The 25177-nt window shown below is 46.3% G+C and overlaps 1 protein-coding gene across 36 annotated transcripts in view; it reads left to right on the top strand.

Annotated features, from left to right (window-relative positions):
- Nucleotides 1–2094: 2094 nt before the first annotated feature.
- Nucleotides 2095–25177, top strand: part of SQOR (sulfide quinone oxidoreductase) — a 61383-nt gene continuing 38300 nt past the window's right edge. Inside the window, exons 1-5 of one of the 36 annotated variants that reach the window (XM_063698535.1) lie at nt 2095–2275; nt 2973–3061; nt 7444–7564; nt 10240–10374; nt 10691–10787. The gene's annotated coding sequence lies outside the window, so the exon portion shown is untranslated. Of the gene's footprint in view, nt 2276–2572; nt 3066–5722; nt 6130–7037; nt 7174–7443; nt 7565–10239; nt 10379–10690; nt 10788–16925; nt 17052–25177 lie in introns of those variants that run through there. The other 35 variants (XM_063698527.1, XM_055363616.2, XM_055363627.2 and 32 more) reach the window with 35 other exon arrangements.

Here is a 25177-nt window from a genome sequence, read left to right on the forward strand (position 1 = left end):
ATTCTATGGCCCAAGAGACACAATGTTTATTCTTTTAGCATATCTTTGAGGTAGTTCTTGAAGTAGGAGAAAATGTTTTAACTCCTTTTTCTTTCCTTTTTTTTTTTCTTTTGAGACAGGGTCTTGTTTATAGCCCAGGCTGGAGTGCAGTGGTGTGATCTCGGCTCACTGCAACCTCTGCCTCCTGGACTTAAGCCAGCTCCCACCTCAGCCTCATGAGTAGCCTGGAACCACAGGCACATGCCACTATACCTGGCTAATTTTTGCATTTTTTTGTAGAGACAGGGTCTCATTTTGTTGCCCAGGCTGGTCTCAAACTCCTGAGCTCAAGCGATACACCAGCCTTGGCCTCACAAAGTACTGGGATTACAGGCATGAGCCACCACACTTGGCCTTATCTCCATTTTAACGATGACAAAATTCAGGTGTAAAGAATTGCCCCAAACGCGATTTGAGACTAGATTTCTGAGAAAGACTTGATGTTAGATCCAGTACTTTTCTTATGTCCTAGGAGACCTTTCTGGGTGGAGTCTAAGCCTGCCTGAGCCACACCCCTCCCTGCCCTCCAGCACTCTAGTATACATTTATTTAGCAGAACTTTTTGTGGCTCTAGGACTATTATTATTATTATTATTATTATTGAGACAAAGTCTGGCTCTGTTGCCCTGGCTGGAGTGCAGTGCACCATCTTGGCTTACTGCAACCTATGCCTCCCAGGTTCAAGTGATTCTCATGCCTCAGCCTCCTGAGTAGCTGGGATTACAGGCATGTGACACCACACCTGGCAATTTTTTTTTTTTTTGTATTTTTAGTAGAGGCAGGGTTTCATCATGTTGCTCAGGCTGGTCTTGAACTCCTGACCTCAAGTGATCTGCCTACCTTGGCCTCCCAAAATGCTGGGATTACAGGCATGAACCACTGTGTCCAGCCAATTTTCACTATTATACCACTTTGTTTATATATGTAGAAAAAAGTATATGAGAAGAAGATCTTATATTTGTGGAGCCTATAGTAGACATCTTTCTTTCCCCATCTGCTGCTGCCAGTATTCAATCCCCCTTTCCATTTTTTGAAGGAATACCCATCATAATAGTTCTGGCAGAAGTAAGGGGGCCAAGTATATTCTCTCCCTGCTCTGACAGCTACAATGCTGGCCTTTGACATACAGTTGGTCAATTGGAAACTCCCACTGAGAATTTTCACTCTCACTCTCTTTATATTTGTGTCATTCATTCTACAGTAATTTGTGATGACATGGGAGCATCCTGGGGGTAGCCAGGCTGTTTCTACTAAAAGAAGGTGGACATTCTGCTTTTTGATTATCCACAGCTGTCCTCATTCCTGTGCACTTCTCCTCCCATCATTACCCATCATTTTAATGGTTCTGTGAATCCTTGAGAGCCTTTTAATGTCCCTTTTCTTTTTTTTCTTTTTTTTGAGACAGAATCTCGCTCTGTTGCCCAGGCTGGAGTGCAGTGGCACGATTTCAGCTCACTGCAACCTCAACCTCTGGGTTCAGGCAATTCTCTGCCTCAGCCTCCCGAGCAGCTGGGATTACAGGCACCTGCCACCGTACCTGGCTAATTTTTGTATTTTTAGTAGAGACGGAGTTTCACCATCTTGGCCAGGCTGGTGGTGATCTCCTGACCTCGTGATCCACCTGCCTTGGCCTCCCAAAGTTCTGGGATTACAGGCGTGAGCCACTGTGCCCAGCCTAATGTCCCTTTTCTACTTAAGGCATCCAGAGCTGGTTTCTTTCTTGCAACCGAGAATGCTGATTGAGATAGAACCTCCATATACATTAGTGCTTCTTGTCTGAAAACAACAACAACAACTTGACCTTCAATGACACAGATGAGGATACTCCAGCTACCCTGTAGACTGATGTAGTTTTAGTTATTATTTGATAAGCAGATTAGCTGTGAGGAAAACAGCATGTTTGGGAGGTGTTGGGGCTGTCTTTTAAAAACAAGGCACAAAACACAAGTATTGCCCTGTAATATGGTTTGGCTGTGTCCCCACCCAAATATCAACTTGAATTGTATCTCCCAGAATTCCTAGGTGTTGTGGGAGGGACTCAGGGTGAGGTAATTGAATTATGGGTGCTGGTCTCTCAAGTGCTATTCTCATGATAGTGAGTTAGTCTCACGAGATCTGATGGGTTTATTAGGGGTTTCTGCTTTTGCTTCTTCCTCATTTTCTCTTGCCGCCGCCATGTAAGAAGCGCCTTTCGCCTCCCTCCATGATTCTGAGGCCTCCCCAGCCACATGGTACTGTAAGTCCAATTAAACTTCTTTTTCTTCCCAGTCTTGGGTATGTCTTTATCAGCAGTGTGAAAACAAACTAATACACCCTGTTCATCTGCCTATCTGGTTCTGAGACTGCCCTGTGGCTTGGCAGGATGAAACACCATGTGATGCTTGCTCCCTGATGCATAGCAGGAAGTCATTCCCAGCTCTCCCACAAGTCTCATTGCTTAGCTGTGAAGCCTTGGCTGGGTTACTGTCCCAGCTAGGGAGGGTTTGCTGGGGAGGCTAGGGTATGAGTTGTTTCTCTAGCTACTCATCCAGGAAGCATTTGCGGCAGGGAAGGGATGAGGGTGGGGCTTGCTGATCAGGCAGGAAAGACAGTACAGGAGGATCAGCCTCTTTGCTCTGATCTTCCTCCTGAGCCTTCCCTTTCTTGTGATAAGGATCCCTTTCACTGTTCCATTCTCTATTTCCACCCATTCCTGTTGCCAGCCCTTCCTGCCCAAGTGTCTGCAAATCTTCCCAGAGCCCTGATTTGGATTTGTTTTCCTTCTCCCGGATGTTCTTGAATTGGGGTGTGTTCCTCTTAGTGCTAGCTCCTCCTATCACTTCCTCTTCCCATCCTTTAATGATTCTTCTTTCAGTTTCCCATATCCCCAAGTGCACTTTCATTCCTCTGCAAACTTCACATGGGTAGGAATCAAGTCTGATTTTTTTCAACAGTGTATGCCTAGACAGCAGGCACAGGGCTTGCTGGACACAGAAGGCAAGGACTCAGAGAATATCCACCAGATGAAAGAATGACTGCATGAGTAAGTGAGTCAACTCTCAGTCCCCTTCCTTGTCTGATGGGCAAGTTACAACTTCTGTTCTCCTTTGAAGTGTTCTCTTTTGCATTGGAAGGAGGGCTCTTGAGTGAGATAGTAGAATACATACACTGGAGGCTCTCAGCATGTGGGATATGGTCAGGACATTTCCCTCCCCCTCCCCTCCCCTCCCTCCCTCCTTCCTTCCTTTTTTGATGGAGTCTTGCTCTGTTGCCCAGGCTGGAGTGCAGTGGCACGATCTTGGCTCACTGCAACCTCCGCCTGCTGGGTTCAAGCAATTCTCCTGCCTCAGCCTCCTGAGTAGCTGGGACTACAGGCACGTGCCACAATGCCCGGCTAATTTTTTTGTATTTTTAGTAGAGACGGGGTTTCATCATGCTGGCCAGGCTGGTCTTGAACTCCTGACCTCGTGATCTGCCCGCCACAGCCTCCCAAAGTGCTAGGATTACAGGCATGAGCCACCGCACCCAGCCCAGGACATGTTTCTTAACTCTGAATCTGATTCCACAGCCATCAATCTCAAACCACCCAGCAGGCAGCACATCTCCTGTGACTCCTTCCCGCCTGCATCCTTCCCATTTAAACCAGGGCTTCTTGGCTTGGATGTGGAGGGTGATGGGACTGGGAAGTGGGGTGAAGCATTTTGGAAATATAGGAGGGGACTTTTTATTTGTCGTAAATTTGGGAGAGAGTCTATTGGCATTTAGAGAGTGGGAACCAAGGAAGCCAACCTCCCCTGCTATGTGAACAGGGCCATATAACAATGAACTGTCCTGGCCAGTCATGGTGGCCCACTCCTCTAATCCCAGCACCTTGAGAGGCTGAGGCGGGAGGATGGCTTGAGCCCAGGAGTTCAAGACCACCCTGGGCAATGTAGTGAGATCTCCATCTCTACAAAAAAATAAATAAATTTAGAAAAAAATTAGTTGGGCATGGTGGCACATGCCTGTGGTCTCAGTTATTTGGGAGGCTGAGGTAGGACTGTTTAAGCTTCAGAGGTCGAGGCTGCAGGAAGCTGTTATTGCACCATTGCACTCAAACCTGGGTAGCAGAGTGAGACCCTGTCTCAATTAAAAAAAAAAAAAACCCAAAAAACCAAAAACCCAATTAACTGTCCAGAGTCCTGCACAATTTCTGGTGTCCTGTGCCTTGCACCAACATTCAAGTATGCAAAAAACCATTTTTTTGGTAAAGTTATTTAGGTTCTAGTTCAGATAATTATAAACATTAAGCATTTTGCATGGTTTTCATACTAAAATTTCCAGGAATGTTTCTATTGGAATAAAGGAAGAAAAGAGTATAATTTGTTTTGTTCAGAGCTTCTTTACCAGAGTTATTTGCCATTTCAAAAAATCATGTTGGCTGGGTGCGATGGCTCATGCCTGTAATCCCAGCACTTTGGGAGGCCAAGGTGGGTGGATCACTTGGTCAGGAGTTCAAGACCAGCCTGGCCAACATGGTGAAACCCCGTCTCTACTAAAAATACAAAAATTAGCCATGGGTGGTGGTGGATGCCTGTAGTCCCAGCTACTCGGGAGGCTGAGGCAGGAGAATCACTTGAATCCGGGAGGTGGAGGTTGTAGTGAGCTGAGATCATACCACTGCACTCCAGCCTGGGCGAGAGAGTGAGACTTCGCCTCAAAAAAAAAAAAAAAAAAAAAATAGAAGAAGAAAATCATGTCACAGAAGCAATGCTGCAGATGGAATTGAGTTACCAATAAAAGTCTACAGTCTGCGTTTGTATTATATTGTTCATGATGATTTTGCCATAGATACAGTCAGTCTCTTTGATTAAAGATAGAAAGTATCAGTTGAAAACATTTAAAAAAATAATATTCAACGCTGGGCATGGTGGCTCACGCCTGTAATCCCAGCACTTTGGGAGGCCCAGGAGGGCAGATCGCTTGAGGCCAGGAGTTTGAGACCAACTTGGCCAACATGGTGAAACCTCATCTCTACTGAAACATACAAAAATTAGCCGGGCATGGTGGCACACACCTGTAGTCCCAGCTACTCAGGAGGCTGAGACACGAGAATTGGTTGAACCCATGAGGCAGATGTTGCAGTGAGCCGAGATTGCTCTACTCACTGCACTCCAGCCTGGGCAACACAGTGAGACTCTGTTTCAAACAACAACAACAACAACAATATATATATATATTCAAAATTCATAAAACCAAATAAGTGTAAAAGAAACTCAAACTTTCAAGGGTTTTTTGTTTTTGTTTGTTTTTTTGAAAGCTTCTAGCACTTGCACTTCTCAGGTTATGAGACTTTTGGGACACCCTGTATTTATTGTAAAAAGGGTTACTGAATCTGATATGGAGAACCACTCACTGAGACTTTACATCCACCTGGAAAGAGCCGCCAACTGAAAATGTCCAGTCATGAATATGGGATGGGACACTGTGGAGGCCAGTGGCTGGAAGCCAGCTTACCCCTGCCTGCGCGTTTTGAAGGAAGGGCTCCAGCGCACACCAAAGCTGAACCTCGGTCACCTTCTCTGTGAAATGAGCGCGGGAATACCTGTGTTGCTGGGCAGGTGTGTGAACCTGGTGAGAAGCCCAGGGCACATAAGAGGACCCAGTGGGAACAGCCAGAGCCTCTCTGCACAGCGCCCCGCCTCCGCTTTTGCCTGCCCTGATTACAAAACGCTGTTGGCACCCAGGGGCGGAAGCGTCAGGTGGCCTCGGTGTCCTCCGCCTGTGCGCCCCAGCCTGCGGGGCCGCCCTTCAGGGCGCGCAAGGGGCGAGTCTGCCCAGCCGGCAGCGCCCCAGGCCGGATGGACGCTTGTTCCTGGTTCTGTGCCCCGTGAGCGCTCAACGCCCTGGTGTGTTCACTGACCATGGTGCCTGGGCTGCGGCGCCGGGCGGGGCACGGCGGGACTTTTCGGGACCTTTCCTGGGGGGAGCCTCGCTTTCCCCGCCTCCAGCCTCCGCCCGGAGGGCCGGGAGGGCAGGCGGGCGGGGCCCCAGTCCAGGCCTTGAGACCCAGAAGGGAGCGAAGGTTTTTGCTGCGCCAACGCAGTGACCGAAGGCTCCGCTCACGCCTGGGTAAGAGGCATCCGCGGCCGATCTTTGGCCCTGGGCCAGCGGAGGGAGACTGGGCGGGGACAGCGACCACCACTGAGGCTGTTTGTTAGCTTAACTCGGTTTCCGCAGCTGGGACTCCGCAGACCCAGTGCGCCGCGCCCCAAACTTTGCTTCCTCAACTCCGGACACCTGCAGCTCTTGCTGCCCTTGTCTGGAACCCGGGTCTTGGGACTCTTGCTTCCTTCTCGGAGTGTCAGAGCCTCAGGGCCGCGGAGGGGCCACCCCGCGAGGGGTGCTTAAAAACCGAAGTATCCGTGGTCTTGGTGTGTGGACGTTTCTGGCGCCTTCCACCTGTTGACTGTCACTCGGCACCGTCCTGGAGCGGGAGTGGGTGCTCGGCGTCCGGGGGCCAGGGGTTGACACAGTCATCCACCGACACTGCGCGTGGGACAGAGGGGGCGCTCGAGGGGTCGGCTGCAGCTGAAACCTGAAGGGGAGAGGATTTAGGGCACCTGCTGAACAGGAATTGGTGGAAAGGGAGAAGGGGTCTTCTGGTGGAATCTGGGCTCATTTCCTTTCCTCTTCATCTGTCTCTTTTATTTATCAAAATTCCAACCTGGCTTTTTGCTCAAAGACACTGAGCAGAGCCCCTGGCTTTGCCTGCGCTGCCCATTGCTATAATGCAGGGCTCTGTTCCATTTTTGTGCTGTGCACCCCTTTGGCATTTCTGGGAAGGCTAAAGACTCTCTCTCAGAACAATACTTTTTTTTGAGACAGAGTCTCGCTCTGTCGCCCAGGCTGGAGTGCAGTGGCGCGATCTCGGCTCACTGCCACCTCCACCTCCCGGGTTCAAGAGATTCTCCTGCCTTAGCCTGCCGAGTAGCTGGGATTACAGGCGCAGCACACCTGGCTAATTTTGGTATTTTTAGTAGAGGCGGGTTTCACCATGTTGCTCAGCTGGTCTCGAACTCCTGGCCTCAAATGATCCGCACACTTCGGCCTCCCAAAGTGCTGGGATTACACGAGTGAGCCACCGCGCTGGACCAGAACAATGCTTTTTTAAAGGTATAAAACAAAAGGAAGAGTATTATAAAGGAAACCAATTGCAAAACACTTGTCAAAACATTAAAAGAATTTATGATATGGTAATATATATGTCTTTAAAAAACGAATGCATTATTTAATAACAAGGTTATTAAATAACAAGATCTAGCAGTGGATTAAATAGTTACCATAATTGTGAAGTAGTAAAGAACATAAACAATTATTTCAAGATATAGGTAATACTTGTAATATAAGAAAATATCTGTAATTTCTTTCTTTTTTTTTTTTGAGACGGAGTGTCGCTCTGTCACCAGGCTGGAGTGCAGTGGCGCGATCTCGGTTCAATGCAACCTCCGCCTGCTGGGTTCAAGTGATTGTCCTGCCTCAGCCTCCCTAGTAGATGGGACTACAGGTGCGTGCCACCACACCCAGCTAATTTTTGTATTTTTAGTAGAGACAGGATTTCACCATATTGTCCAGGATGGTCTCGATCTCTTGACCTTGTGATATGCCCACCTTGGACTCCCAAAGTTCTGGGATTACAGGCATGAGCCACTGCGCACGGCCAATATCTCTGATTTCTATTGGTGACAAAGTCTTAGTATTGCCAATACTGCTGTGGTTTGTTGGCTACATACATAATTGAAGTAAATGTTAAATTTCAGTTAGATACTAGAGAAATAAAAGATGTAAATATTAAATATCCGTAAAAATAAAGATGTAAAATCCTTTTCCAACTAAGTGTTTGGGTCAAGGTTAAGATCCTCTGATAGTAGAAAGGGCACTGACCCGATGACTTGGCTTCTGGGCTTGACACTTCCATTGACATTTCCAAGGCCCATTGTAACCTTGGCTTTTTTTTTTTTTTTTGAGACATGGTCTTGCTGTGTCGCGTAAGCTGGAGTACAGTGAGGCGATCTCTGCTCACTGCAACCTCCTCGCAGGTTCGAGCGATTCGCCTGCCACAGCATCCCTAGTAGCTGGGATTACACCAGCCACCCACCACCACACCTGGCTAATTTTTGTATTTTTTGGTAGAGACAGGGTTTCACCATATTGGCTAGGCTGGTCTTGAACTGCTGACCTCAAGTGATCTGCCCTTGTCTGCTTCCCAAAGCAGCCACCACACGCAGCTTAACCTTGGCTTTTGAATTTCTTTTTGCCTCGGCTTCTTCATTGTACAGTGGAGATAATAACACCTTCCCAAGTATTTAAGGCACCCAGCACTGCACTTGGTGTAGAGGGCTGAAGTAGGTACCATTTATCAGAACTTATCTGTATCCCTCCCAGGCTTATGGCCTTATATCCCCAAGCCTGGGGAGGTACTCATTATTTATTGAATGAATAAGTGGGTTAGAAAGGGTTGCTTGTGACTAAGTCCAAAAAACAAAATTCATTAAGGAGACAGCTGGTGGTTTGGGAAATGACTTTGTTTAAATTTGGGGCTTTTTTTTTTTTTTCTGGCTGGAAAAATATATAAACACATCTGGAACGGGGGTGCTTGAAATGTCAGTCAGGGCCCAGGGTCTGTGTGTGCGTGTCTGTGTGGCTGGTGTTCTGCCAGTGAAAATGAAACTGAATGTTGAAAGGAAACCGGATTCCTTTGCAGAACAGTTTCTCCTCCATGTTGCCTGTGTCTAGCTTTGTTAATCCGATGTGTTGTAACACAGGAAATGTCTTATAAAGAATGGAGACGGACCCATGACAAGGCATTTCTGGGCATAGATGTACTTTTTTCTTCTCCTTTCACCTTTCCCTGCTCCACTATCTACTATGTAACTCCTCTTTGACTCTGAAGACTTGGTAAATAGGAGTGGTTTGGATAGCTTATGGAAAGCTGCCCAGACCTGGCTGGAAGCCAACTAGTTGCTTCTTAATCCCAGCCTTAAAAATCTTTGTAATCCCCAGATGTAGATGGTAATAATAATAAAGAAAAGTAGATCTAGCCAACCATCCCTGTGATTTACATTGAGAAAGTGCTAAATTGGGACAGGAGGTAGAGAACTTTGTGGAAAAAAACAGAACCAAAAAACCCTCGGAAATTTAGAACACACTGGGACTATCTATGTCTGTAACTTTGGGAAGGCCACATACTGGTGTTATGGACTCACCAAATTCATATATTGAAACCCTACCCCCAGTATCTTAGAATGTGACTGTATTAGGAGATAGTGCCTTAGTTAGAAGTGGTGGTGAGCACCTGTAGCCCCAGCTACTTGGGAGGCTGAGGTGGGAGAACTGCTTGAGCTTAGAAGTTCAAGGCTAGCCTGAGCAACATAGCAAGACCTTGTCTCAATAAAAGAATAATTAGCCAGGCATGGTGGCTCACGCCTGTAATCCCAGCACTTTGGGAGGCCAAGGTAAGCAGATCGCTTGAGGCTGGGAGTTTGAGACCAGCCTGGCCAACGTAGAGGAACCCCATCTCTACTAAAAGTTCAAAATATTAGCTGGGTGGGGTAGTGTGCACCTGTAATTCCAACTACTCAGGGGGCTGAGGCATGAGAATTGCTTGAACCAGAGAGGAGGAAGTTGCATTGAGCCAAGATCATCATGCCACTGCATTCTAGCCTGTGCAACAGAGCAAGACTCTGTCTCAAAAAAAAAAAAGAAAGAAAGAAAAAAAAAAGGATTAAGTTAGGTCATTAAGGTGGAGCCCTAATCCAATATGAATAGTATCCTTATAAGAAGATGACTCGTCAGGAGCACATGTGCACAGAGAAAAGGCCACGCAAAGGCACAGTGAGAAGGTGGCCATCTGCAAACCAGGGAGAGAGATCCCAGGAGAAACCAGTCTCATCAGCACTGAGGTCTTGGACTTTCAATCTCCAGAACTTTGAGAAAATAAACTTCTGTTCTTTGAGAAAATAAATTTCTGTTCTAGACTTCATCTAGTCTATAGTGTTTTGTTATGGCAGCCCTAGAAAATTAATACAACTGGTTCTACCAAATGGACAATAGGTTTAAAAAAAATGGCTACAACTAGGCACCATCTCTTTTAAGTCATGATCCCGACATGTCCATCACTTGCTCTTAGGATCTCTTACCCAACCTATGCAGAAGAGTCTCCCATGTACTTTCCTTCTACAGACACCCTGTGTGGTCCCTAGGATCCTGCCTGAAGTTGTTAAAGCCATATTCAGCTTCATGATTTTGACTGTTAGGAAAAGAAAAACTTGGCCTCTTCAGCAAGTGATCTAGGTTAGCTGTTGTGCCATGTACACAGTAAGTACTTTGTAAATGCATGGTGGGTGATGGGTGATGATGTTGATGGTCATCCTTAAATACCATGGGGTGACTCCCTTCTGATCATAATGAATCTCCATGTTTTGGCCCTAGCCCAGCCCTCAGGGAACTTTCATTCCACCTAGCTGGGAACCAGCAGCTCTGGCCCTAGCTACATGAATGGAGAGAAAATGGCTATGTCTTTATCCTGGTACCAATTCCTGACTTCTGGGAGGGAGGGCTGCTTCTGGAAGTGGGGATTGTGGTGATTTCACTCTATGATAACTTTCTTATATCTTTGGCTATTTGTTCTAAGGTAGCCCATGATGTCTCCATAGGAAAATGATGTGTTTTAACAACCACCATGTTTGGAGTATAGATTGTGGGAGCTCTTCAAGACAGTGCTGGGTCTAGTAAGTGTGGTTTTGTGTTTCTGTGAGCACATAAATGATGCTTGAGATGGATGAGGGGCCATCTGAGTTTGGAGGAAAATCATGAGCCTTTCAAGGTCTAGGTGATCAAATCCAAGCTTGTTTTGAATCATTGAGTAAGAAAGGTCTTTAATGGCAACTAGACACCTCCACTTATTTTACACTCAGGGAAATGGACTCAAAATGGTAAATGATTATCTCATGGTCTTACAATCTCCATTTCCTCACTTATAAAATGGAAATAATAATTCCCACCTCTCTGGTTTTTGTGAGTAATTATGTAAAGTGCATTGCACAATGCCTGTCACATATCAAGACTTCCACAAATGATTTGGGGACTTGCGGGGAGAGATTGAGAGGAATGGTTTCCATTCTAATTATGTTCCAGACCTGCTTATTAAAGCCTTGTTATTCTTTGCCACAAAAATTCACATCTCTGATCAATCTAAGGAGTTATTAGAACAAGTGTCCCCATTTGAAAGCCTGCTTGTGAACTTCCATTTTCATTTTCTCATTTAGAGGATAGCAAAGTTTTAGAGAAGCAGGGGACCTTTGATGCCACCCAACCTGATCCTTTATTCCATTGATGAAGAAAGCATGGCCCAAAATGGGTCAGGAAGAGCTGTACCTAGCACTCCCTGGACTGTGGTCCTGGGTCTCCTGACTCTTGATATGCCCTCAGACAAAGCTTCACCAGGAACGGGTCATTGTCATCTAGCTGGACACAGGAGAGACGTGAGCTGTCTACACCTCATTCTGTCTCAACTATTAAAGGATTGAGTTTAGAGTCTCTCCAACTATGTCCAAATAACAAATGTATACCTTGTAATTAAAGAGTGTTTTCTCATTATGGTAAGACCTCACACACTGGATTCCAAGGAATGATATACTTGAATGAAATGGCCAGTCCGGTTTACAGTGAACTCCTTGCATGTGAGACTCTGAGTGGAAATCCCAGTGCTCCTGAGGCTGATGAGTAATTTTAATGTGGTCATTTAACAAACTCAGGAAAACAAGTTCATCCCTGTTGTGTGACTGGGAGTACATTGATTCCACCTCAGGCTTCTTTTTCCAGTGAGTCATGTCCTACAGTCTGCATGGGCACACACAGGCATATACAGACTAGAAAGGACACCTGAAAATTACCTGACCAGAGGCCAACTATGAGTGGTGGGGTTGAAGGGGAGCTAAGTCGTGCTTATTTATGTACTAGAATGTGAGAAGTCAGGCTCCCACTGGCTACAGCAAGCAGAAAAACAAGGTGTTCTTTCGTTTTTTTTCTCCCCTATATAATTCAGTCAAAACTCTTAACTCTGATTTGAAATAATCCAATTGACTGACATATTTTTTCTTTCCTGGAATCTGAATGCAAGCATTTTCCTTATGTAAATATAATTTGTGTTTTCTGCTTAGCAATTGTATTGGTTTGGTGAAATTGTCAGTTCTCTTGTTATAATGCATTCTCTGACTGTAAAATAAGGATAGGTCAGGATAATTTGTAGGAAATTTCTCAGGAGCAAAGGGAGCCACTGTTTCATTGTAAAGTCCTCATTAGCAACTCTTAATCAGTAACTCTGCAAAGAAAATTCCTACAGTTTTGCCCCTGAAGAGTGAGGGAACTAAAGAACCCCAGTGCAGCTCCCAGTCCTTGAATCATCAGAGAGCTATATAGATTGTTCCTATTTCCCCAGTGACTCAGTCCTGGCCCACTACTGGTGTACTTGCTTCACAGCTTAATATTTAAACAAATGTTTGGATTTATAACAGCTCCAGAGGGAGAGTTTCAACATGGCCCTGCAGGGCTAAGTGAAGATTGCTCCATTTTCTTTATTTGTTAACAATATAGTAATCCAGTTCCTGAACACACAAGGCAAGAATAGCACTGCCATTACTCAAGCGGAGGTGTGCCAAGAGGAAGAGCACAGCTGCTATCCTTTCTCGGAACAACACTCATTCAGTTTTCAAGGGGGGTGCTTTCCTTCTCCCTCACAGTGCCTTGGACCTTTACTCCACTTTGAGTAATTCTAGTATTGCTACTCACATCCTGTCTTCATTATATTCACCTGAACAAGTGGATATAATGTCATCGTTCACATTCTTCCTTCTTCTTTATCCCCTATAGCTGATTGTCGCAAAAATGTCAATGTGTGTCTCACATTCACACCCTTCATCTCTGTTCCCATTCAGACCCCGCCCTCACTGTGCCTGAATTTCTGAAACAGCCGCTTAATGGATCTTCGTATTCCTGGTCTTTCCTGTTATAACAGACAGACTCTTCTTACCCATCACTGGCTGTGCAGTGCCTAGCACAATCCCTGGCATTTAGTAAACAATCAAAAATGCTGAACTCAACTGAATTGCTCCAGTTCATCCTCTCAACTTCCCCTGGGGACTCTTTCTAAATCCAGTTTTATTAAGACCTTCCAAGGGCTCTCACTGCCATTAGTAGTAACCACAGGCTGAAATGCACACCAGGGCTGAGCAGGTAACAAATGAACAACATAGGCTGAGTGAGGCTGGAGTGAACTGAAACCTTGTGCATGGTGGAGAAGACCAATGACTGCTCGGCTCCAGCCAAGAGTTTCCATGTGAGAATGTGGGCTTAGTGTTAGAGGCCAAGAATCTGGAATATTTTTTGTTGAGATCTCCAAATTTTTTAATGTTGATGACGAATTCAAAATTCAAGAAAAGCACTGTGAGCCAAGCAAAACACAGCTCTGGCCTGCACTTGGCCTGCAGGTTGCTGCTTTGTGACCCCTAGATCAAATTGCCATTGTCTGGGTTAAGCTCTCAGACCTAAACTTTAGTAACACATGCCTATCCAATCTCATTTCTCCCTCTTCCCAGTGCGCTAGACTGCCCTCCTTTATATCCACAGTTAGGAGATTCTCATTGCAAGTGATTCTACTTTCAAAATCTTGAACCCAACTGTCCAAATATAGCCCAAACAGGTCCCTGCCATAACTTCCCTTTTTCTGCTCACATAATTCCTTTTTCTTCAGCTGTCTAGATGTCAACTTTGACTTTTTTTTTCTTCCAGAAGCCTTTCCCACATCTCCCGAAATTATTCTCTCTTCCCAGCCTCTATCTTATCTGAATCTTTGTTTGCATTTCTAATGCTAACACCTAATTCAGGAGCTTATCGCTCACACCTGGACCACTCCAATAGTCTCCTAACTGATTTGTCAAAATGAGCCCATGTGAAACTGGTTTTGTTTCTCCTCCAACAGGAGGGTTAATTTGTTCCAACTCCAGAAGATTCTCCTACTCAAAGCTGCCCCTTTGTGCAATCACTTTCCAGAACTTTGTTTTCCCATGTAAAGCCTCAATGCCCTAGCTAAAAGAGTGGGAGGGGGTCAGGCCTGGAGAAATTGCTGTCTCTCAGCATGCATCCTTACATATAGTAGGCACTCAATGAATACTTGTGGAAACATTCTTTTTTCTTTTTGAGATGGAGTCTTGCTTTGTCACCCAGGCTGGAGTGTAGTGGTGTGATCTCGGCTCACTGCAGCCTCTGCCTCCCAGGTTCAAGCAATTCTTCTGCTTCAGTCTCCCGAGCAGCTGGGACTACAGGTGCATGCCACCACGCCCGGCTAATTTTTTGTATTTTTAATACAGATAGGGTTTCACTGTGTTAGCCAGGATGGTCTCAATCTCCTGACCTCATGATCCGCCTGCCTCAGCCTCCCAAAGTGTTGGGATTACAGGCATGAGCCACCATGCCTGGCCTGGAAACATTCTTAAACAGCAGCAGAATTGTGACCATGTGGATTTCATGTAAGTCTATTTCATAAAGATACACTTACATATTTAGCATAGCTAAATGTAAGTAATTTAATCGTATATCATTTGTGCAGGTAAAAATTCTCCTAATAAAAATTCAGCTTAGATTATCTTTCCTGATTTTCAGTTCTGCAAACTTAGCCCCTGTGTGATTGAGACAAATTCAGTGTAGGTATAAACCTGAATTTGCACATAGACTTATATGCTGCAGAAAACTTGTTTCTCACCTTCTTTTCTGAGCACTTCTGGCTGATGCCCTCCTTTATCAAGGTTAAATGGATAAAATAGATGTGAAGATTTTTCTTGGTGGAGAAGATATCTTAAGTTTCAATAGAATGGAGGATAGTATATGACAAAGGAAAGGAAGGCCATGTGCTGCTTCTTCTAGAGCAGTTACTGCCTTAAAAACTCAAACTGTAGCTATGTTATTTAGTTGCAAAAATTTATAAAAACTTAGCTCAATCACCCACAAATTGTAACATTCTTCGGTACTATGTAATTAAATTGCATTTTAGAGACGGCATAGAGACGGCCTATTTTTTTTTTTTTCTCCTTTTTGAGACAGAGTCTTGCTCTGTTGTGCCCAGGCTGGAGTGCAGTGGCGCGATCTCAGCTCACTGCAACCTCCGCCTCCCAGGTTCAAGCGTTTCTCCTGCCTCAGCCTCCTGAGTAGCTGGGATTACAGGCACCCGCCATCATGCCTGGCTAATTTTTGTATTTTTTAGAGACAGGGTTTCACCATGTTGGCCAGGCTGGTCTTGAACTCCTGACCTCAGGTGATCCACCTGCCTCGGCCTCCTAAAGTGCTGGGATTACAGGCATAAGCCACCGCGCCTGGTTTTTTAAATGCCGCCTGACAGTTTAGTGGATATGTGAGGAGAAGAAGCCGAGCAAAAATGTGTTAAACGTGTAAAAGCTTCCATCTGACTGAATAGTTGGCACATGCATTTTAATCTAGATGTATTACAACGTACCTGGGATTTGTTTTAATCAAGTATGGTGAGGCCAACAGATCAGGAGGTGACTGCCATGAAGGAAGAAGCTCTTACTCACAGTTCCCTAGAAACAGGAGGCATAACACCTCACATGGGGCCATATGGGAAAGCACCTGCATAGGTCAGGGGGCAGAAAAAGTGAGGGGAAAGAACAGGCAAAAGACTGTATTGTGAGGCAGGGGAAAGGGCTGGCCAGGTTTGGGATTGGCTAGTTTGAATAATTTTAGAGTGCTCCAGGGTTCATGAGCTGCCTGTAGTCGTAGTTGTCTGATGCCTGGCCCTGGAATAATCAGGGCAGGGGAAAATTGCCTCTTGGAGTGTAAAAGCCAAATAGAGGAGGTGGTTCAGAACATGGCTCTGGATTGATTGGTTTACATATCAAAGGTGTGGTCATAGGCAAGTCAGGCAAGCCATTTACCATCTCTCAGAGTTAGCTAGTCCTGGGAGGGGCAGTCTCTGGGATTAGCAAGGCCCCAAAATGTCAAACCATGAAAAAATACAGACAATGAAAAACAGAATTAATACAGCAGGATTCAGAATATTGACAGGAAGGGGAAACAGTCAGTTGCCTTCCTGGTTTCATGAAGTATCTAATGCAGTGCCATTGATATGTGCTGTCAATATTACTGGACACATTACTTGCATGTATTTTGGATTAAGAGGAGATTATGCTAAGGATCTCATTTATGGGCTAATGTTTGGCATTTTCTTGGCAACCAAAGTCATGCTAATCAGGTGACAGTAACAATTTCCTTTTTAAGGTATTTCCAGATTTAGACCTGCCTTCTTAGAGTTTAAGTCAGAGGATGTGGTGGTTAATTTTATGTTCCAGTTTGACTGGACTATGGGGTGCCGAGAAATTTGGTCAAACGGTATTCTGGGTGTGCCTGTGAGGGGGTTTCTGGATGAGAGTAACATTTGAACGGGTAGATTGAGCAAAACAGATTGTCTTCCCCAATGTGGGTTGGCCTTACGCAATCAGCTGAAAGCCTCAGTAGAACAAAAAGGCGAACACTCCCGTGAATGAGAGACAATCAGCCCTGCCTGCCTGAGTGTCTTGGAGCTGGGATATCGGATGTTCTTCTGTGTTGAGACTCAACTGAAACATGGCTTGTCCTGTGTCTTGAGCTGGCCTTGAGACTGAAACTGTACCATAGGCTCTCCCGGGTCTTCAGCTTGCTGACTACAGAATTGGGACTTAGCTTCTATAATCTTGTGAGCCAGTTTCCAGGAATGTCCTTCATGTAATAGGGAAATGATGATGTTTGCTTTGGTTGCCTCCCTCATTCCTTTCACCTCCTCCAGTTAAATCTTGTTTTGACCCTTTATTGGCTGTGGGTGCAGGGAGTTTTCCCATGTTCCAGGAGGCAGCCAGCTTGTAACTAGCAAGCATTGCTATGTTTGTATTTCTGATACATTTTCTAAAAGAGATCGCAGAACAAAGGGTCCTGACTCACCAAAGATCCAGGTATTTGTTGTGATTTACTTTCTCATTCAAAATACATATTGGAGATTGTATCTAATTTTGTATTGGTAATTTTGGGTTATGAAACCCCAGATTTGAAGCCCCAAATTGTATAGGGTTCAATGCCCATAAAACCCAGATCTGCGCTTGCTTAGAGGCCGGCCCCTCTAGGAGACAGCATGTGGGGCCATCCAGAGATGCAGGACTCTTCTGTTCTGCCCTATCGCAGCAGAGAGGCCATCCCTGGAGCTGGAAGGTGCAGACTGGGAATTGCTCCTTCTCTGAATTGCTAGCTCCTGCTAATGCCTGCATTGCTGCTGCAAAGGATATTCAGAAAAAGTTGCTTGTCAGAAAAAGAATTCATGCTAGCTCTGGCCCTGCTGCTGATGCATTGTGTGAAACCCTTGAGTGACTTCACCTCTTGGAACTCAGTTTTCCCATTTGTAAAGTGATATCAGTACTTCCGGTGTGGGCTCAGGTTTGGGCCCTGTGAATTGTAAAGCTCTATGCACATGGGAGGATGTATGATTATAAGTTGTGTTGCTATTACTTGTATTGCTAATATCTTGCTATTACTGAAATATGCCCAAACCTTAACATTTCAGTGACTAAAGAGCAAAACCAGTGTTCACTCTGACATAGTTTTTTTAATTTTTCATTCATTCACTCATTTTAAGTTTTTATTGTGTAAACTTTCATCAAACATGTACAAAAATAGACTGCCACAAGGAATGCCCATATATGTCCATCCACTGATTTCAAATTATTGCCAACTCATGGCCCATTTTGTTTCATCTACACCCCTACCCACTTACACCTCCTAAAATATTTTCAAGCAAATTCCGAGTCATTTCAACTATAAGAATCTCGGTGTATATTTCTGAAAGATAAAGACTCCTAAAAAATTAAATCAGTACTATTATTGTACCTTGCCCTTCTCTGCCAAAAAAACTTAATTTCTTTCTTTTCAGTTTATTTAGTAAGCTAAAATTTAATAACAGGGAGGCCGAGGCTGGTGGATCAACTGAGGTCAGGAGTTCGACACCAGCCTGGCCAACATGGTGAAACTCCGTCTCTATTAAAAATATATAAATTAGCTGGGTGTTGTGGTGGGCGCCTGTAATCCCAGCTACTCAGGAGGCTGAGACAGGAGAATCGCTTGAATCCGGGAGGAGGAGGTTGCAGTGAGCCGAGATCATGCCACCGCACTCCAGCCTGGGCAACAGAGTGAAACTCTGTTAGAAAAAAACAAAACAAAACAAAACATATATTCACTCTCACCTCCCACCTCACTCCATGGGATTCAACCAAGCTACTTTAACTTTTTTTTTTTTTTTTTTTTTCTTTTTTGAGACAGGGTCTTTGTCTGTGGCCCAGGCTGGAGTGCAGTGAGGCAATCTCCACTCACTGCAACCTCCTCTTCCTGGGTTCAAGTGATTCTCCTGCCTCAGCCTCCCTAGTAGCTGGGATTATAGAAGCACACCACCACGCCTGGCTAATTTTTGTACTTTTAGTAGAGATGGGGTTTCGCCCTGTTGCCCAGGCTGGTCTTGAACTCCTGAGCTCAAGCGGTGTGCCCGCCTTGGCCTCCCAAAGTGCTGGGATTATTTTATTTTCATTCAAATTTAAAGTAGCTTGGGCCAGGCCCGGTGGCTCAGGCCGGTAAATCGCAGCACTTTGGGAGGCCAAGGCGGGTGGATCTCTTGAGGCCAGGAGTTTGAGACCAACCTGGCCAACATGGCAAAATCCCATCTCTACTAAAAGTAGAAAAATTAGCTGGGCGTGGTTGTGGGTGCCTGTAATCCCAGCTACTTGGGAGACTTGAAGCACAAGAATCGCTTAAGCCCAGGAGGCGGAGGCTGCAGTGAGTGGAGATCATGCTGCTGCACTCCAGCCTGGGCGACAAGCGACAGAGCAAGACTGTCTCAAAAACAAAATAAAATAAAATAATTTCAGCCAACAGGCATTTTTCCTGAATTATTAGATAGTTTGAATTAAGTTCTGTTGCTTAGTCATGTGACCTTAGGCAAGTTCTCTATCTCTACTCAAACCCTCAATTTTATCATCTGTAAAATGGGGATTTTATTTATAAGGTTATGAGGAGTCTTTGAGACAGCACAAGTACAACTGGTAAACAATAAATGTTAGTTATTATTTCGATGATCGTTTTTTGTTTTTTTGTTTTTTTGTTTTTTTTTTGAGACGGAATCTTGCGCCGCCGTCACCAGGCTGGAGTGCAGTGGCATGATCTTGGCTCACTGCAACCTCCGCCTTCTGGGTTCAAGCGATTCTCATGCTTCAGCCTTCCCAGTAGCTGGGATAACAGGCATGTACCACCATACCCAGCTAATTTTTGTATTTTTAGGAGAGACGGGGTTTCACCATATTGGCCAGGATGGTCTCCATCTCCTGACCTCGTGATCCGCCCACCTTGGCCTCGCAAAGTGCTGGGATTACAGGCGTGAGCCACCACACCCAGCCAGAATAGATTATTTTCCTGCCAAATCCTGTCTTCTGGATTTGAAATAAGAAAATATTTGGTTAAGAGGTGTAAATAACTGATAATAGCATTAGGGCTGACTTAATTAATTAAATACGCCCAGAAAGCCCAAGTGGGAGGATTTAGTTGAGGAGGAAGAGGAGTTTTCCAACAGTCCCTCCACCTGGGCACCAGGTGTAAGCCTGACCTGTGCCGTGTACACAGTGCTCATTCGTGCCCTGAGACAGGAAGCTACAGAGATCCAGACCAACAGCTCACAGTAAGCTTGGGCCAGGTCTGGCGGGAAGAACAGGGTAGGCAACAAGAGCTGGACACTGTTTAATGACTGTTTTCCTCTTTGATTTTGGAAGTGTTCTACAAAGGTGATCTGTTAAAGGTTGACCCTGTGGTTATTGAAACCCAAAGCAGAGTGGGCCCAGCCTGGCCTAGGCTTGAGAGGAAACAATTGTAAATCAAAGACCCACTGTGTCCTCAAAAGCAAAAATAGCTGAAGGGTTGATGACAATCCTTGGCTTGGTGAATCTTTCATTAAGAATGCTCTGAGTAATTCTTGCTTAGCCAGCAGCTCTGTTTGAACTCTGCCAGGTGCCCTGGCTGCTCACAAACCATGTCATGTGACATAAGATTAGGAAGCTTTTGACACAGGCAGTCTGTATTGCTTGTCCAGGAAGGGCTGTAGTGGAAAGGTATGAAGTCCCAAAGACTTGTCCAGACCAGGTCTGGAACCAGGGGCCAGTGATGGAAGTAGGGGATGCCCAGTCCGCTGTCTTGTCTTTCAATCAACAGGGACTTTACTTCTCCAGTTAGACTGCAGTCATATCAAAGCATTCATTCCCATCCTTTGAAGGAGGGACACAATCAATTTAGAATAGAGGAATTTTAATCTAACTTAAAAGCATAATACTATTTGATTATAAAATAGATTGCATGTGCCATTTGGTAAATGAAAGTTAAATTTACCTTATTTATTGATGTTTTTGTTTTTCTTTTTTTTGAGACAGAGTCTTGCTCTGTTGCCCAGGCTGGAGTGCAGTGGCGCAATCTTGGCTCACTGCAACCTCCGCCTCCCTGGCTCAAGCAATTGATTCTCCTGCCTCAGCCTCCTGAGTAGCTGGGATTACAGGCAACTGCCTCCATGCCCAGCTAATTTTTTTTTGTATTTTTGGTAGAGACAGGGTTTCACCATGTTGGCCAGGCTAGTCTCAAACTCCTGGCCTGAGGTGATCTACCTGACTTGGCCTACCAAAGTGCTGGAATTACAGGCGTGAGCCACTGTGCCTGGCCTCATTTTTTTAGAATTGCTGGGGTAAGGGGGAATGAGAAGGTGGGACACGGGCAATGCTTTTTTTTGTTGTTGTTTTTGTGTGTGTTTTTTTGAGACAGTCTTCCTGTCACCCAGGCTGGCGTGACCTCAGCTCACTGCAACCTCTGCCTCCCGGGTTCAAGTGGGGGTCCTGCCTCAGGCTCCCAAGTACCTGGGATTACAGGTATGTGCCACCACACCCCGCTAATTTTTGTATTTTTAGTAGAGATGCGGTTTCACCATGTTGGCCAGGCTGGTCTTTAACTCCTGACCTCAAGTGATCCATCTGCCTCAGCCTCCCAAAGTGCTGGGATTACAGGCACGAGCCACTGTGCCTGACTTTTTTTTTTTTTTTTTAAGCCTTTGCAATGTGGTCTGGCTCTGTCGCCCAGGCTGGAGTGCAATGGCATGATCTTGGCTCATTGCCACCTCCACTTCCTGGGCTGAAACCGTCCTCCTACTGTGTCTGGAATTGGTGGGTTCTTGGTCTGACTGACTTCAAGAATCACGCTGCGGACCCTCGTGGGGAGTGTTACAGTTCTTAAAGGCGGCGTGTCCGGAGTTTGTTCCTTCCAACGTTCGAATGTGTTTGGAGTTTCTTTCTTCCTTCTGGTGGGTTCGTGGTCTCACTGGCTCAGGAGTGAAGCTGCAGACCTTCATGGTGAGTGTTACAGCACATAAGGGCAGTGCCAGTGTGGACTCAAAGAGCGAGCAACAGCAAGATTTATGGCAAAGAGCAAAAGAAGAAAGCATCCACAACGTGAAAGAGGACCAGAAAGGACTGCCACTGCTGTTTGGGCAGCCTGCTTTTATTTCCTTATCTGGCCCCACCCACATCCTGCTGATTGGTCCATTTTACAGAGAGCTGATTGGTCTGTTTTTATAGAGAGCTGATTGGTCTGTTTTGACAGGGTGCTGATTGGTGTGTTTACAAACCTTGAGCTAGACACAGAGTGCTGATTGGTGTATTTACAAACCTTGAGCTAGACACAGAGTGCTGATTGGTGTATCTACAATCCCTTAGCTAGACATAAAGGTTCTCCAAGTCCCCACCAGATTAGCTAGACACTGGGTACTGATTGGTGCCTTTACAAACTTTGAACTAGACGTAAAAGTTCTCCAAGTCCCCACCTGACTCAGGAGCCCAGCTGGCTTTGCCTAGTGGATCCCGTGCCAGAGCCGAGGCGGAGCTACCCCCGGGTCCCTCACCGCGCACCTGCACTCCTCAGCCCTTGGGCGGTCAATGGGACGGCACCGCAGAGGAGAGGGCGGCGCCCGTCAGGGAGGCTCACCCGTGTGGGAGCCCACCGCTGGGGGGCTGGGGCATGGCGGGCTGCAGGTCCCAAGCCCTGCCCTGTAGGGAGGCAGCTGAGGCCTGGAGAAGAATTCAAGCGCAGCACCTGCGGGCCGGCACTGCTGGGGGACCTGGTGCACCCTCCGCAGCTGCTGGCCCGTGCTAAGCCCCTCACTGCCCAGGCCTGTGGCACCAGCCTGCCACTCCAAGTGCGGGGCCTGCTGAGCCCACGCCCACCCAGAACTCGTGCTGGCCCGCGAGCGTCGCTGGCAGCCCTGGTTCCCGCCTGCGCCTCTCCCTCCACACCTCCCTGCAGGCAGAGGGAGCTGGCTCTGGCCCCTGCCAGCCCAGAGAGGGGCCCCCACAGCGCAGTGGCGGCCTGAAGGGCTCCTTGAGCATGGCCAGAGCGGATGCCAAGTCCGAGGAGGCGCTGAGAGCGAGTGAGGGCTGCGAGGGCTGCCAGCATGCTGTCACCTCTCACTACCTCAGCCTCCAAGGTAGCTGGGACTACAGGCATGTGCCACCACGCCCGTCTAATTTCTTTTTTTTTGTATTTTTGGTAGAGATGGGGTTTTGGCATCTTGGCTATGGCTGGTCTCAAACTCCTGGCCTCAAGCAATCCTCCCACCTGGGCCTCCCAAAGTGCTAGGATTACAGGCATGAGCCACCATACCCGGCCTTGATTTTTAAGTGTATTTCATCTTGTAAGAATGTAGAGATGAAGTGGCTGCATTCTCCTGTATCATTGGTAGTTAATTCTTCTTCTTCTTCTCCTGCTCCTCCTTCTCCTTCTTCTTCTTCTTTCTTTTTTTTAAAAACAGACTCTCACTCTGTTGCCCAGGCTGGAGTGCAGTGGCATGATCTCAGCTCACTGCAACCCCCCGCCTCCTGGGTTCAAGCAATTCTTGTGCCTCAGCCTCCCAAGCGTGTGCCACCACACCTGGCTAATTTTTGTATTTTTAGTAGACAGGGGGTTTTGATATGTTGGCCAGGCTAGTCTGAAATTCCTGACTTCAAGTGATCTGCCCACCTTGGCCTCCTGAGGTGCTGGGATTACAGGCGTGAGCCACCACGTCTGGCCGGTAGTTAATTCTTATTTCTTAAAAAAGCTGTATGTTTCAGGCTATCTTCTGAGGAGACTAAGAAAGCATATCAGATTTATGCTCCTTGTTGACAGAAGTTTTCAGTTTTCTATTTCTTCTCTGCTGACTTTAGGGTCCAGTTTGATCTTCCATTGATTGATTGATTGATTGATTGAGACAGAGTCCCACTCTGTTGCCCAGGCTGGAGTGCAGGGGTGTGATCTCTGCTCACAGCCACCACCACCTCCCAGGTTGAAGCAATTCTTGTGCCTCAGCTTTCACAGTAGCTGGGATTACATGCACGGGATACCACGCCGGCAGGTCCAGCTACTTTTTTCTAGTTTTTGTAGAGACAAGGCTTCACCATGTTGGCCAGGCTGTTCTGAAACTCCTGATCTTAAGTAAGTGACCCGCCCACCTCAGCCTACCTAAAGTTTTGGGATTACAGGCGTGAGCCTCCTTTTTTTTTTTTTTTTTGCCTTCTCGTTAAGATTGTGTGGCTGGCCGGGCACGGTGGCTCACACCTGTAATCCCAGCATTGTGGGAGGCCGAGGCAGGTGGATCACTTGAGGTCAGGAGTTCAAGACCAGTCTGGCCAACATGGTGAAACCCCATTTCTACTAATAATACAAACTTAGCTAGGTGTGGTGGCGGGCACCTGTAATCCCAGCTACTCCTGGGGGCCAGAGGCAGGAAAATTGCTTGAACCTGGGAGGTGGAGGTTGCAGTGAGCCGAGATCCAGCCTGGGCGACAGAGCAAGATTCCGCCTCAAAAAAAAAAAAAAAAAGAAAAAAGAAAGATTGTGTGGCTGTTGCTTCCTTCAATTGTATCTTTCTCTGCTTGTTGCTATAAACTTGGTTTAGGTCAATGTCAGAAATTCCTGTTGGTTCCTAAGTGATGTTTTCTGATGCCACTTCTAACATCAAATATATGTTCTCTTTTTCAATACCAATCAATACCAACTAGGTGCCCAATAATTCAATTCAATTGTGGCATTAGCTCCCGGAGTTAGTGGAGGCCCCGTAGTTTAAAGCTCAGTCCCACAAGACTGCCCTCACTTCAGACGCCAGCCAGGCAGGGCATCTGCTGCTGGCCCCAAGGGGACCCACACCCCTTGGGTGTGGCTGACTACAAATTCCAAGGCTCCCATGATCCATCCTCCTCAGGTTCTATAATCAGCTACAACTACTCAAAGAACTCAGGGGAACACTCTACCTCAGTTTACTGGTTTAGTATAAGGGATACAGCTCAGGAATGGCCATATGGAAGAGACATACGGGGCAAGGTAGCAGGGTGGTGCAGAGCTTACAGGCCCTCTCCGGTCACACCACCATCCAGCACATCAGTGAGTTCACCAACCCAGAAGCTCTTGTCTTGTTATAGAGCTCAATTTCCAGCCCCATTCTTCCTCCCAAGGTTGGAGGTGGGGCTGAGAGTTCCAACCCTCTAATCGTAGTCACATGTTTGGTTTTTCTGGTGACCAGCCCCCTCCTGAAGCCATCTAGGGATCCCACCTTGAGTCACCTTACTAGCATAAACTCAGGGACTCATTGTGAAAAACAAATGACACTTCCATCACTCAGGTAATCCCAAGGGTTTTAGGAACTTGGAGCTGGGAACCAGGAACAAAGACAGAATATGTTTTATATTGCACCATGGTTTAAAAGTGGCATTTAGGCTGGGTGGGGTGGTTTATGCCTGTAATCCCAGCACTTTGGACGGCAAGGCGGGCAGATTACATGAGGCCAGCCTGGCTAACATGGTGAAACCCTGTGTCAACTAAAAATACCAAAATTAGCCAGGCATGGTGGTTTGTGCCTGTAATCCCAGCTACTCAGGAGGCTGAAATGGGGAAATCGCTTGAACTCAGGAAGTGGAAGTTGCAGTGAGCCGAGATCTCCCCACTGTACTCCAGCCTGGGTGACAGAGCGAGACTCAAAAAAAAAAAA

This window comes from Gorilla gorilla, chromosome 16, assembly GCF_029281585.2.
Source record: "Gorilla gorilla gorilla isolate KB3781 chromosome 16, NHGRI_mGorGor1-v2.1_pri, whole genome shotgun sequence".
Classification (NCBI taxonomy): domain Eukaryota; kingdom Metazoa; phylum Chordata; class Mammalia; order Primates; family Hominidae; genus Gorilla; species Gorilla gorilla.